Here is a 12,941-nt window from a genome sequence, read left to right on the forward strand (position 1 = left end):
TGTGATTCTCAGATCCACTGGCCTTATGGTGACAAGTGCATATCCCCTTAAAAAAAAGGATCAATCCTGCTGTCTGCCTTTGCCTACCTATCACAACTACACATGTAAGATGAGTATAAACAGTGTTTCACAGTAGATATATTTATATGTGTACAGAAGTCATTTTTAAGCTCTCCCATTGGTTTTGTGTGCGTTTGTACTGCATTACGAATCCTGTCCCAAATCCAGAATGGGATGATATGACAGCAAGCCTCAGGGCTGATACATGGTATGACGTCCCCTGTGAACATGGACGGCAACAAAAAGAATAAAAATAACAAAAACAAACAAACAACAAGCAAACAAAAACAAACGAACAAACAAAAACAGGTTCTGCATTCAGATTGTCTGATAATCTCATCTGCCTTTATACACACAGACCTCACAGGTACGTCAGTCTGAATTCTGATTTGTGCCTCTGAGAACTGGGACAAATAGAGTTCTCACGTGGTAACTATTTTTTCCCTTCATGCACAAATACTAGTTGATACTAATAGCTTGATTTTATCTACTTGAAAACAATAGGTTTTGATAACTTTCTTTCTAAGTTTTTATGTCACTGGAGTTCTGATGAATTCAACAGCCACATGACAGCGGAGTACAAAGGGTACATTTCTGTCTGCTAAAGTCAGTGCTAGAAGACAGCTACTGTTGACTTAAATGAGACATAATTTAAGATTACATTGCTCATATTTTTTAAAATGTATCTGGGTCTAACTAAAAAGGTTCTGTACCACTATATAAAAACTGTGCGTTTTCTTTGATACTGATTTTAATTGCAGCTAATTAGACTGTTTGCATACCAACTCTGTCTAAGGATGAGAGACTGATGATATCTGGTAGATGATACATATTCCAGCTGTTGGAATGGTGTGGTGTCTGGAAATTAATTTAAAAAAAAAAAAGAGAGAGAGAGAGAGAATGAAAGTAACAAAATACTTAGGCTAAAATGCAGTTAAAATGTCACAGTCATTTAATTCAAACTGAACCTACCTAAAACATTATTTTATCATGTTCCTTTTCACCATCTGCATGAAAACCTTAGTGCATAAGTCTTATCCCTTTATTGTTAAATGACACTTTTTGAACCAGTCATGAGTACTTAGTAGTTTAACTTTGAATTGCCATGCTTATTTGTTAAGTCAAGAGTACTAAGTAAAGTTTAAGCTCCATATAATTGAACACATCAAATTATATAGGCATGAAAATGAGACTTACAATGGAAGTGGCAGCTGATGCTCAACTGAAATAGATATGTTGGAATAACAGTTATGTACCTGATTTCTAGTTCTCTAAATGAGTCATTTAGGAAGGAGTTGCCAGCTCTGTAATTTTAAAAGGTAAAGGTCAAAAATCTTATTTACAAAAACACGTTCCTTGGTTATTGCATATGTATCTCCAGTCAGCTTTAAGTGTAAGTAATGAACCTGAAAATATTTTAGGGCTGATTAAATTAAAGTGAATTTCATGTTAAAGCATGTTAAAACACACCTACAGAATAAATAACAAGCCCCTGAAGGAAATTTAAATATAGAACAAAGTGATTAATACTCTAAGCTGATGAATAATATAGTTTTATAAAAAGCAGGCTCATGAATCAGTTTATTAGCACCTATTCCTGCAATCAATCCATGTGGGTGGGCCTTGCAGCTGGAAAAAACTTAGCTGACATCTCTCAGCCTCTCTGTGGGTGTAAAGGTTCATGCACACCCACACACGGATGCAACTGCAGAACAGGGACTAACCTTTTAGCCCTCTTTAGTCATTCACATCTCAGTTGGATAATGCCAAAGAAGGTCAAATATCACTGACCTCAGTGTGCATGAAGACTTTCTGCCAAGTACAAGAGAAATCTATAAACAACAAACAAGACTTTGCTCATATTCTGTCACTTCGTTAGCAAAAACAACAAGTTATTATGACTTGCAATTGTTTTCTTATTTTAAACACATTTTAGTTACCAAGTATTGAGTGTGGGACTTCTTTTAATTGCACATTTTAATAAGGAATATTGGGAAAGCCAAAAAGGTCAAAACAAGCTTCTCGGAGTAAAAACTGTTGTCCTTAAAAGCAATTCCTACTGGGAAAAAAATATGATGATTGAGAGGTCAGTGGTGCTAGGGCAAGCACTAGATAAGCCACAAGCTATTTGAAGTAATGCTTCCTTTGATCTGCCAGGCCTTTCGGTACATAAGGAAATCCAGTTGTGTCCCAGAGGCCTTGATAATCTTCCTAATGATATGCTTAGGATGCTTAAGGTTGAGGTTAAAGAGGCCTTTCAATGCAGTTTGACTTGCAAACTTTTGGTACAAAGAACTGACCTTCCCCTCAAAGATATTTGCAAAGCATCAGCTCACATTAGCAAATGTGTGGGCAACTGTACATGGGAGCTCAGGCAAGAAAAGTCACGTTAAAAAGAGAATTTTTAGATTAGCTCCACCATACTTTAGGATTGTCACAGGGCTTTGTAAACAAAGTATGTTAAGAAGGAGGATAGTTTAAAAGTTTTGAGAAAAACAGGAAATCAAAGAGTTGATTTGGACAAAATCTCTGACAAGTAGTATCAGACAGGGTGGTGAGCATAGCACAAATGTGCTTGGAAAGACTTGAGCATCTATATTTTATGTCAACTTTTAACAGTACCTTGACATTCACTTAAAATCACAGACAGTCAGGTGTGAGAGCAGTATCCAAATATGACTAAAAGAGCCTGCAAGTAAACTTGGGAGGTATTAGTCATGAAGGTTCAAAAATCATCCACGAAAAAAAGGAAAAGAAAAAAAAAAAAAAAAGGACATGTGGTCCATTTGGTCACCACTGAGGCCTGAAGAAATTATTTTTGCTAGAAAACTAGCCTTCAGTGCCCTGCTCCTGTGCATCCTATCTACCTGAGCAGAGCAAACCAAGCATGTCTATATTCTTCAACCCATTTGAGGTTCAGAAATTAAGACAACGACCAGCATATGTGCCTGGTTAGTTAGATGTGCTCAGACTGTGCCTAATTCATATGAACACTACACTTGGTATGGAATTTATGGCAACTTTCATTACAAAAAGGATTCATCATTTGCAATGCTACACAGGCAGGGCTCTTCAGCTAGCAGCCTGTGGAAAATGTGTAGCTCCTAAGGGATAACTGAGAGGCCTGTAAGTTGTCATAGACTCCCAGGAACAAGATGAGACTCTCATCAAATAAGTGCTAATGAGGTAAACAGTTTCCTGAGATGTGCAATTGCGAGATGCTGTCACACCACGATAGTATCAGAGATGACCAGAGAGGTGACAGAGAGAGGACACAACAGGGTAGAGCCAGTGCATAGGCTGCAATGGAAATAAGACACTGCTGGTAGCTGCTGGAACTAAAGAGGCAAAATGATCCATGCAGTTGGTAGGAAGCACTTGGATACGTGGACTGAAGGCTGGTGAGCCACATCGTACTGCAAGAGGGCTGGGGATCAGGTGCCCCCATACACAGTTGAAGCCAGAGCAAATTCTCTTCTCATGAGACTGTTGGTGCAGCTCACTTACTCCCAGCTTTTTCCAAGTGGGCTTTCTTAATCAACCAATTAAAAAAAAATAAATGTATGGAGCTTGTGGTTCAAGTTCTTGCTCAAGAAACAGAAAAGCCCCTTTCTTCACCTTCCTCTGTTTGCAGCACCTGCACCCTACTTGCTAGTTTGTGCCATGTGGGACTGCCAACCACGACCCTGAGGAAGAATAATATCTTTAAACATATGCTAACAAATCCTGTTCAGATACTCTCACTTGCCCAAAGACTATTTAGTTGTTCCATGCAAAGCAAAATACTTTTAACGTGAGAAATTCCCCACTTCAGAAAACCATACATTTCAGTGGTTAGGGCTAGAGCATGACTGTGGGAGGTCAGTGTTGAGTCACCTCGACCAAAGGAAAGAAATGTTCCTGGGGTTTTACATTACAGGTAAATTTACATTACTTTAATCAGTGGCCTATGGGAAATGGCTGAAATACACATTTTGAATCACTGCCTTGGAATTTAGGTGTCCTGGCTTTGCTATTGTTATTATTTATTTGGTTTTGTTTTATTTAGGGATTTGAGGCACTACATTCCTGATGGACGTGCTAGCGTTTTCATCTGAAATGACAGTGTGACATCCTTCTTTCAGCTGGCCTGTTTTTATGTTTGATTGCAAGTGAAAGTAGTTTCTGTAAGACTGGAGAAGCCTGAGCAAATCTACACATGGCTGACAGGCAGGGAATACTCTGAACCCTGCTATGACTGCAGGCTGAGGTAGGTACCAGGCTTCTTCATGATGTTAAAGCTCAGTTTCGTATGTACAGGAGTAGGGTTGTAGGCAGTTTGGAAACTTCACTGGCAGAAGCCCCAAAACCTAGAAAAATTAGACAACTGCAAATTTTACTTGGTTTTTAGGGGTATCTAAAACAGTAAGTCACTGCTATGCATGTAAAAAATCCAGATTCAGAGTTTCCACCACACTTGTTCCAGCAACAATTTTAGTATTTGCTGTTCAGAAGGATTACTTGGAAATTTTAGCAAAAATACTAAAAATGTTCATCCTTCTTGTTCACTGCTTAGGGAAACCCCTCCTAATGAGCAAACTTGTGTCTACAGTCAGTAAAGTAGCATCTCTTAAAGCTGTGACGTAAGTTGTTAAAGGGTAAATATCCTTTCGTTTGTAGGCTTCAGGGCTAGTGGTGTTACCAAGATACCCTTTTGCAGATATAGTCTATTGGAAAAAACAGAGGACTGTAAGTTTAGAGAGAGCCCCAAAATCATTAAAAGATGTGAGAGGCCTGTTCTTATCCAGGGCAAACGCTTCTTTCCTCGTGTTGAGCAAGTTTCTAAGGGTTAGCTCCATGTAAACAGTCAAAGACTAAATAGGGCTGCTAAGTCAAAAGGTGAGATCATGGAAACCACTCATCATTTATTGCCTCACCTCAGAGGCCTCTGAACTACACGTGCTGTCACTTTTTGATTTTAAAAGTTTCCTCTGGTTTTGGACCCTTTTGCAAACCCAGGATTGCCTCAGCCCTGCCCCAGCCGAGCAGCCAGGCATGTCGTCTGCTCCACCGAGGCTCTGAAGGTCGACATTCCCCACTTCACCCCGTGAGGCCTCCAGGAGGGAAGCGTTCCCAGATTACATCTAACACATGCTGATACATTACTCTGCTCAGAGGAAAGCGTAGTGATGGCCACTCTTTTTCAAAAGTTAGTCAGAAAGATAAGTCAGATTGTTACTAAAATATATATATATATATAGAGAGAGAGAGAGTATTATCCTAGGAAAAAGGAGCTCTTCTTGTCAAGGTAGATGAGAAAAACCATATATTGAGCTTCCAGTACTGTGGCCAACCACCATGCTCGAGGCTCCTCTGGGTTGTAATTCTTCTCCAGCCACCCTGCTGAAGCTGCGTGAGCATCCGACAGTGGTCAGCTTTCTGTGTACTTGAAGGGAGAGAAAGGCAGAGACCTGGAAAACAAAACCATGACATTAGGAAAAGTGATTAAGAAAAAGATAGAAAAACATTAAAAAAAAAAAAATAGAAAAAGCGATCTGAGTTCTTTAGCGCCTAACATCAAGGAGATTTAGGTGCATACACTCCTTGGAGGATAATCAGAGGGAACTAGTATCCATAAACAGAAGTTAGTCAGATGGTCAAAAAATCACTGTTAACTTCTACAGATGGTGTTTCTCTTTGGGACACTGGGAAGGACCTGAGAAGCTGCTTGTCCAAGATTTAGTGTTTGGCTTTGCTAAATGCAAGACTCTAATGCTGCTCAGAATCTAGCTGCTCACACTGTCTTGGGAGTGAAGTACCTGTAGAAACCAGATCCTGAGCATTTCAGTTCATCTATTTATGTGCAATTGACAGCATGTTGAAAAATGAGAGAGAACATGCCTCCCAGAAGTTTTACGTTTATAAAATGTAAAAATGGAAGCTTATTAACACTCTAGCTCCCTCATCATTATTCTTCGAGGCACCTCTTGTGGGTCTCAATGATTCAAAATAAAAAATGCCACCCATGTGGTGGTACCAAAAATAGGAATTTCTTATTTACTTGAACCAAAAATGATTCTCAGAAATATATCTTTCTGCTGTGTATGTCAAAAACTAAGCTGGCTATAACTGAGGTTTCACAGACAGATATAAGCATATTGCTACCCTGTAAATTATCTCTACTATAGATTGTTGTTGTCCTTGTGGCAGTTTCTGCAGAGCGTTTGGGAGTCAATGCTGTCACTTACTGGCTCCCACATTCTCTGGGGAGCATATGGCGCTCCGTGTTGTCCATATGCCTATTTCACAGAGACAGCGACTCACCCAGAAATGTTTGGAAATGTTTATTTGTGTGGATGTATATGAACACGGAGATAAGTGTGTGGGTGCGTGTTTATATATTTAACTATGCAGAAGTAAACTTTCTGGATGGAAGTTGGCAAGGGTCAGTTGAAAGTGCTCTACTGAAATGGTGGCTAAAATAATAAAAAGTCCTTTTTGTGTCCTCACAAAACCAGTGCCTGACACTGTTAAAGCATGTAATTTGATGGGGTGGATATACAAAGGGGATGAATATATAAAGAATAATATTATATATCCTAATTAACTGATCAATAAAACAAAGAATGTGCATTGGGACAAATCTTGTGTGTTTTTTTTTGTTTTGTTTTTTTGCATAAAGAAAAAGATTTAGTTGAATTTAAAGAGGAGCAGGTTTGACCCAGAGAGAAAACAACAAAGAAAGAAGCAGAGCTGGAACATGCGGATATGTGCATTACCATAACATAAGATGTAAGGCACAACAACCATGGTCCATGCATGCAGAAAATCAAACAAAGGAGAAAAGTTCAGAGAGCCTTATACTGATGAGGATATGCAGTTATGTGGTCAGATGGGAGGTCTGAGTGCCAGGAGGCTGCCGGCATCTAACACCAGCTGAGGATCTGAGTCACCCTGGGCCAGTCACATGAGCTTTTTGTGTTTCATGGAAACCAAAATGAGCTAGACAGAACCTCGCTGGAAACGAATACTGAAGCTACGAAATGTTTTCCAAGTCAGCTCATGAACATAAAGATTCCTCTGGAAAGTACCTAACAGAGCATTTAGTAAGAAGACTCTTTCAAAAACCTCCAAAGAAAGTCTTTGCAAAAGTACTCTGATGTTGCTGCGAGCAGTTTGGTGGCAGCCCCCTGAAAACTCTGCGCCCAGAAATCTCAAGCTTCCAAATTCCCATGAGACTGACCCTTCAGAGATGCTGGAAATAAAGTTGGTATCTTCTGAGCTTCTCAATATTTTATTAAGCCCTAGGCTGAGGAGGCCAGAAGAGAAAAAAAAATCCCTGTGTAAATGTTTGGTCCTACTGAAGTCAATGGCTAATCTTGTACCAAGTTCTGTGCGGCAAGATTTCTTCCTGTACTTTTAGTATGTAAAAATATGTTACCCAAATGAAATTAGAACTTCACTGAGTTCTGATAATAATAATAGCAATCTGAGGTAAGTTTGAGAAGAATCAAATTTGAATGATTCATAGATTCAAGTACTATTGATCTTCCCCATTAGTAGTTGGCCTCTGATGGCATGCAGTTACTTAATTCTTTGTATATTTATCGTAGTTGCATTGGCTGTTTTTAAGTGCTATGTGTTTCCATGCTCGTAAGTACTATAGACTTAGAGTCTATTTACACTGGGAAGTTTTGGGAAGTATGTAAAACTGAGCTGTGTAATGTGGAACAACTGTTGTGCAATGAGTGCGCACAATTTCTGGTTAAGCTTCTTCCATCTGAAATACTCTGCCTATGCATTTAGGGATTTTTCTTGCTGCAAGAGTATAAAATATCTGCCAAATCTGCTTGAATTCTGGGTCTTTGGAGTCACAAAAAAAAAAAAAAAAAATTCATCTCTACTCCATCCATCTGTTTTTTTACAAGTCAGGGCTGTTTTGCAGCACTGGGTCAGAAGGGTGGAGAAAACTGTTGAGCACTGCGAGCCAAACAGCTGTTGCACAAACCAAAGTGCTGCAGAGAAGGGCTGGTAAGCAACGGTAGATGCCAAAGGCGCCTGTCCTCATAGGAAGGCCACCGCTGGAACACAGCTGGGGAGACTCTTCCTGAGGCCAAAGGATGCATTTCCCAAGGACAAAGAGGAGCCGGCATTCTGTGTAGGGCTGATGCAGTAAACGTGACAAACAAAGGAGCTGCAGCTAAAAAGGAAAATGGGACTTCCCAAAGGAGCAGACAGAAAAAGAACTAAATATGTAAAAGACCTTGAAATGATGAAAGACATTAATGGAAAGTGATGGAAAGGGGGAGGTCATTGGCACATGGCAGTTGACAGGTGAAAGCTGATTTCCTTTTGGGTTTCTGTTTAGTAACAGATGTGGCAGGAAGTTCCAGCAGGAAAAAAAAAAAAATCACAGAAACCACACCAGGAGTGTTGAGAGGTGCGGGCAGAACGGTGTCTGTCACAGAAACAAAGGCAATATTTGTATGCTTTGAAAGGGCAATCTCTGATATACATGACAAGAAATGTAAAACGGCTCTTTGATTTGCGCCACAGACAGTCTGACAGCTTTCAAGGCACACAAGATTGGATCAGACCCGGTGTGATACAAGAGGTCTCCTAAGGGAAAAGTAGACCTGCTTTGTGGCATCTCGGTCGAGGCAGGCTTGAGGCAGACCCAGGGGCTCGTTCCCTGCAGAGGCAGGCTGGGACTTCTCCCTTCCCAGCTGACACAACAGGCAGCATGCTACCATTGCACGTGGATCACAGCAGCAAGGGTAACGTTGAATATCACTACCCCAAAACTGAGAACAAAACCAATGGAAACATCATCCACCTTGAGTATGACTACTGCTCCTAATCACCCTTCATGTCCCCCTTTAGGAGAAAGGGAAATTTAAATTTCTTATTTAGGGGGAGATGAAGAGAGATTAGGAGGAGCACAGTCAGCCTCTGGGGGAGATGAAGAGAGTTTAGGATAAGCACAGTCAACCTCTGGGACCCTTTCCTCACCCCTTTACCTGGAAGTCAGATGGCCAACCAAGTACAAAACTGAACTGGGAGCGCTGCCCAGCCACTGCCTGCTTTTGGCAAAAGCCGGTACCTGATCTCAGCTTCTCACATTCTGTCATCAATGACATAGGAACACAGCTATAGTAACACTAGTGCCCTACTTCTTGGGCTACACCGTGACTGGCCCTGTAGGCTGCTGTGCTACTTTAGAGATCGGTTGTAAAAGCAGTAGGAGACTTGGTGACGACTGGGAGAAACAGCAAGCCAGTTCTAATTGCCTAGGGTGACATGCAGTTATATTTAAACATCGTAAGGCAGCCCAGCTGGGATTTTCTCACCAGCATTACATGTCTGCTATCTCCAGCTTGAGGGCTACAATTGTCTAGTTTATATTTCTGCTTGTCAAACATAAGCCTGAGTGTGTTCCCTAATGCTGTATGCCAGAGAGGGACAGGCGTGAATACAGAGATGGAAATTTCCCAAATATGTTTGTCGTAAGACCACGTAAGTGGAGAGAAGTTTGATCCAGTTAATAATTAATAGCACACTTTTTAAGTAGAAAAAGTCATCCTGTTTGTTATAATTCATTGTTACAAAATGTGATTATATTCTGTTGAATTTATGAGGGAAATCCTCAAAGCTCTGCTTATTTTTTGGTGCCAGAAGACTCAATCTTGCTATCCTTAGCAATAATTTGTGATATAATGAAGAATTTGGTATGATTTACACGAAAGAGTTTATATCTTCAATGTAAATAAACGCTGTTCATTTTGTGCCATTAAGTCTTGAAAGCTGAGCTGAGAAATATGTTTTAAGATGCAGTTTAAAAAACAGTGAAGATCAAAAATGATAAATAGCATGACAATCTTTTGGGAAAGGATGTAAGTCTTCATGCTTCTAGGACATAAGATAACCTCTAATTAATGGGGGCTAGTAAGAATTTTTCCTGTCAGCAAGTTATTTCATAATTGCCTTCTGTAAGGCTTCCTGTACTTTTCTCTGAAGCAGCTGTTATGCTTCTGCAGGAACAGTGTGATAAAATCAATAAATCCCTGATCCAGTCCTATATTTCTGTGAATGTCTTTTTTTTTTTTTTTTTTTTTTTTTTAATGGGAACTTTCTAGCAGCCCAAGATCAGCTTTCTTTATTTGTGAGGCACAGGCTGCTAAATCCTAAGGCAGAAGAAATGACTTGCTTTCTTTAGTGATGCCTTCACTTGTGACAGGAAAAAACAAAACCCAAATGCTTCAACTCATGTGTGGGCAAGCAGGAAGGAAGAGAAAATATTTTTTTTCAGTGACTTTGTCTTGAAAAGCAGTTACTTGTCTTGTTAACATGGACACGCAGCACACATATATCGTATCCTTCTAACAGGATGAAATAAATAGCTTATGACTTGTGAGGTTTGTCTCAGTAAAAGAAAACTATCCCCAACCAGCACTGGAGCTTTGGAGCTGTGTTTAGTAAGCTTTAGCTGTTGTCTACAACTCTATTATTTATATTTTTCCTCTACTATTTCCACTTGTCTTAATCAAAACTACTTTTGGAGTAAAATCTCATTTTTGCTTTATAATAGTTAAGCCTCCAAACCTATTGACTGCAATCATAGAGAAACATATGTCCATCAGTTCAAAGATAGATGGAGAAAATCTCTTTCTGGAAGTGCCTTTGCCCCTTTATCTGTTATACAAAGAAGCTAAGGGATTGGCTTAGGCTTAGGCTGGCTTAGCTTAACTTTAAGCTAATTGAAAGCCGGCTAAATGAATCATGTCTTATGTGTGTAACGTGTCATTGGGAAAGAGAGTTTTAGATCTCTAGCTGATAATGCAGTCTAAGAAAATAAGATATGTCCACCTTTTAAAGCATAGAAAGTGGACAGGGGAAAGGGAACACTTCTAACGAGTGATAAAACTGTGGCTACACACACCTTGTTTTGGAAGGTGAGCCCTCATGCAGTTCAGGGTCTGAGCCAAATAAAGGAAAACTTCACTGGATATCTGGGCATGAAGGAACTTTTGCTGGTTCTCTAGGCAATCCGACAGGGGGACACGTTACTGAGGTATATTTACAGTTTATCCCCTCCTTCACTCATCAGTGTCATTATATTGTCTTTTTTTTTTTTTTTCTTGTTTGGACATGCACCAGGAAAAATGAATGTATTCATGTTTCAGATCCCTGTAACTTCTAGACGTTGTACTGATAGCAAGTTACTAGCTGTAAATAAAAAATTCAAATGTTTCTATAAACTATCATTACCCATCAGATTCCACGTCGGCAGGTACACAAGAAATTGTAATTAAGATTCTACCGGGAGGCTGAGCTGACCCCATTCTTGCAGCCAATCCAATCTGAAGAAAAAAAATGCAGCAGTTAGGGTTAACACTAGCAAACCAGCTATGCATTCCCTCCAGCCGTAGTATCTGCAGAAAACTCATTTCATATTCGGTCTGCACTGTTTAGCTTACAGCCTTGGTCTAAATTCTCACCTGGTGTAAAGAGATGTTAATCCACTGAATATTGATTCTGTCACTTCAGCACCTGGCTCACGATGCGGAGTTCTCATCCCTTTGTTTCATGAGAGCTGCACTGCCACCTAACAACTCTAATGCACTTTTTTTTATCTTTTTTTAAAGAATACTCAAGGAATTTTGGGAGTAAAACTCTAGTAAAAATGACATTGTTGCCTATTTCCTTATGACAGTTCACTGCTCACTCCATTCATTTTTACGCATGAACTATGCATAGTTCAGGGCTGCATCACAACTTCCCAGGAATAAGTGTGCACTGAGGAGAAGATGATGGCTCAGCGTTGTAGTTTGCACCCCTGCATTAATTTACTATGTCTGGTAGTCAACAATGCTGACACTTAATGGGAGAAAGTGATCCCTGGTGTAACTCCAGTGACCCTGGGGAATTACCCCATGACAACTCCCATCTACTGAGCAGCAAAAGATAAACTAAACAGGACTGGAAATTTGGAACAAGTTCAGACTTCAGAATATATGGAGGTTTGGGGCTACAGCAGACATTCTCTTATCATCCTCTGTAAAGCTGCACTCCCTTCCTGCACACAATCTGGTAGTTTCTAATAATTCGAAATACACAAGCAACATAAAACCTCTTATTCCTGCTTATGTGAATGTTATTTTATGTGACGCAAGCCATTACTCTTAGTACTGAATTTTGTTATTTGCCTCTAGAATCTGGTGGTTTGGCTGCAAGACATTGACTTCCATCTAAAACAATTTACCTACCAATTACTTTAACAGCCAACATTTCAAGCAATTAAGAGAATTAATGTATTTTCACATTGTTAAAAATATATCTGTGAAGAGCTTTATAACATTTCATCGCAAGCTGCTAAAAGTGGCACGTCACTTCTCCTTAGATATTAACTGTCAGAAAGCTCCACTAAATGTTTTATGCTCCCACACATACATATATAAGCCAGTTACCAGAATTGCAAATGCATTTAAATGGAAGACAACCTGCTTTATTCTGCAAAATGTTTTTGGTTTTTTTTTTCTTTTAAATAATCTACTTGTGCTCCCCTTCTTGGGTGACAAAAAAGAAAAAAAATAAATAAAAGTATCTATTCCACGTATATTCCTGCTGGATTCCATGTACCCAATGCTGCTACGATAGCACTAGAAAGTTTTTCTTTAGCCATGCCTTCACTCAGCTCCTCAGAGAGCATCCCGTTGTTCCTTTGGGCAGAATTTAGAACTAAAACTGCATATGCTGAGGGGTTGCTGAGAATTAAAAGACGTTTTGCATATGCATAGAACAGGGGTGGAAAAGGGCATCGTGATGTGGAAGTGGGCTCAGTTACATGGGGATGACGAACACACTGCACACTGACACACCGAAGCTGTAGGCCAGGATCAGCA

The 12,941-nt window shown here is 39.8% G+C and overlaps 1 long non-coding RNA gene across 1 annotated transcript; it reads right to left on the reverse strand.

The window, feature by feature from the left end:
• Window positions 1–990: 990 nt before the first annotated feature.
• LOC308197128 lies at window positions 991–11,401 on the reverse strand. The gene is made up of 2 exons (XR_013952601.1): window positions 11,308–11,401; window positions 991–5,510 (listed from the first exon to the last, which is right to left on the reverse strand). It is a non-coding gene; the product is annotated as an uncharacterized lncRNA (long non-coding RNA).
• Window positions 11,402–12,941: the final 1,540 nt, after the last annotated feature.

Source organism: Anser brachyrhynchus (assembly GCF_964034855.1).
Source record: "Anser brachyrhynchus genome assembly, chromosome: 6".
Taxonomy (NCBI): Eukaryota; Metazoa; Chordata; class Aves; order Anseriformes; family Anatidae; genus Anser; species Anser brachyrhynchus.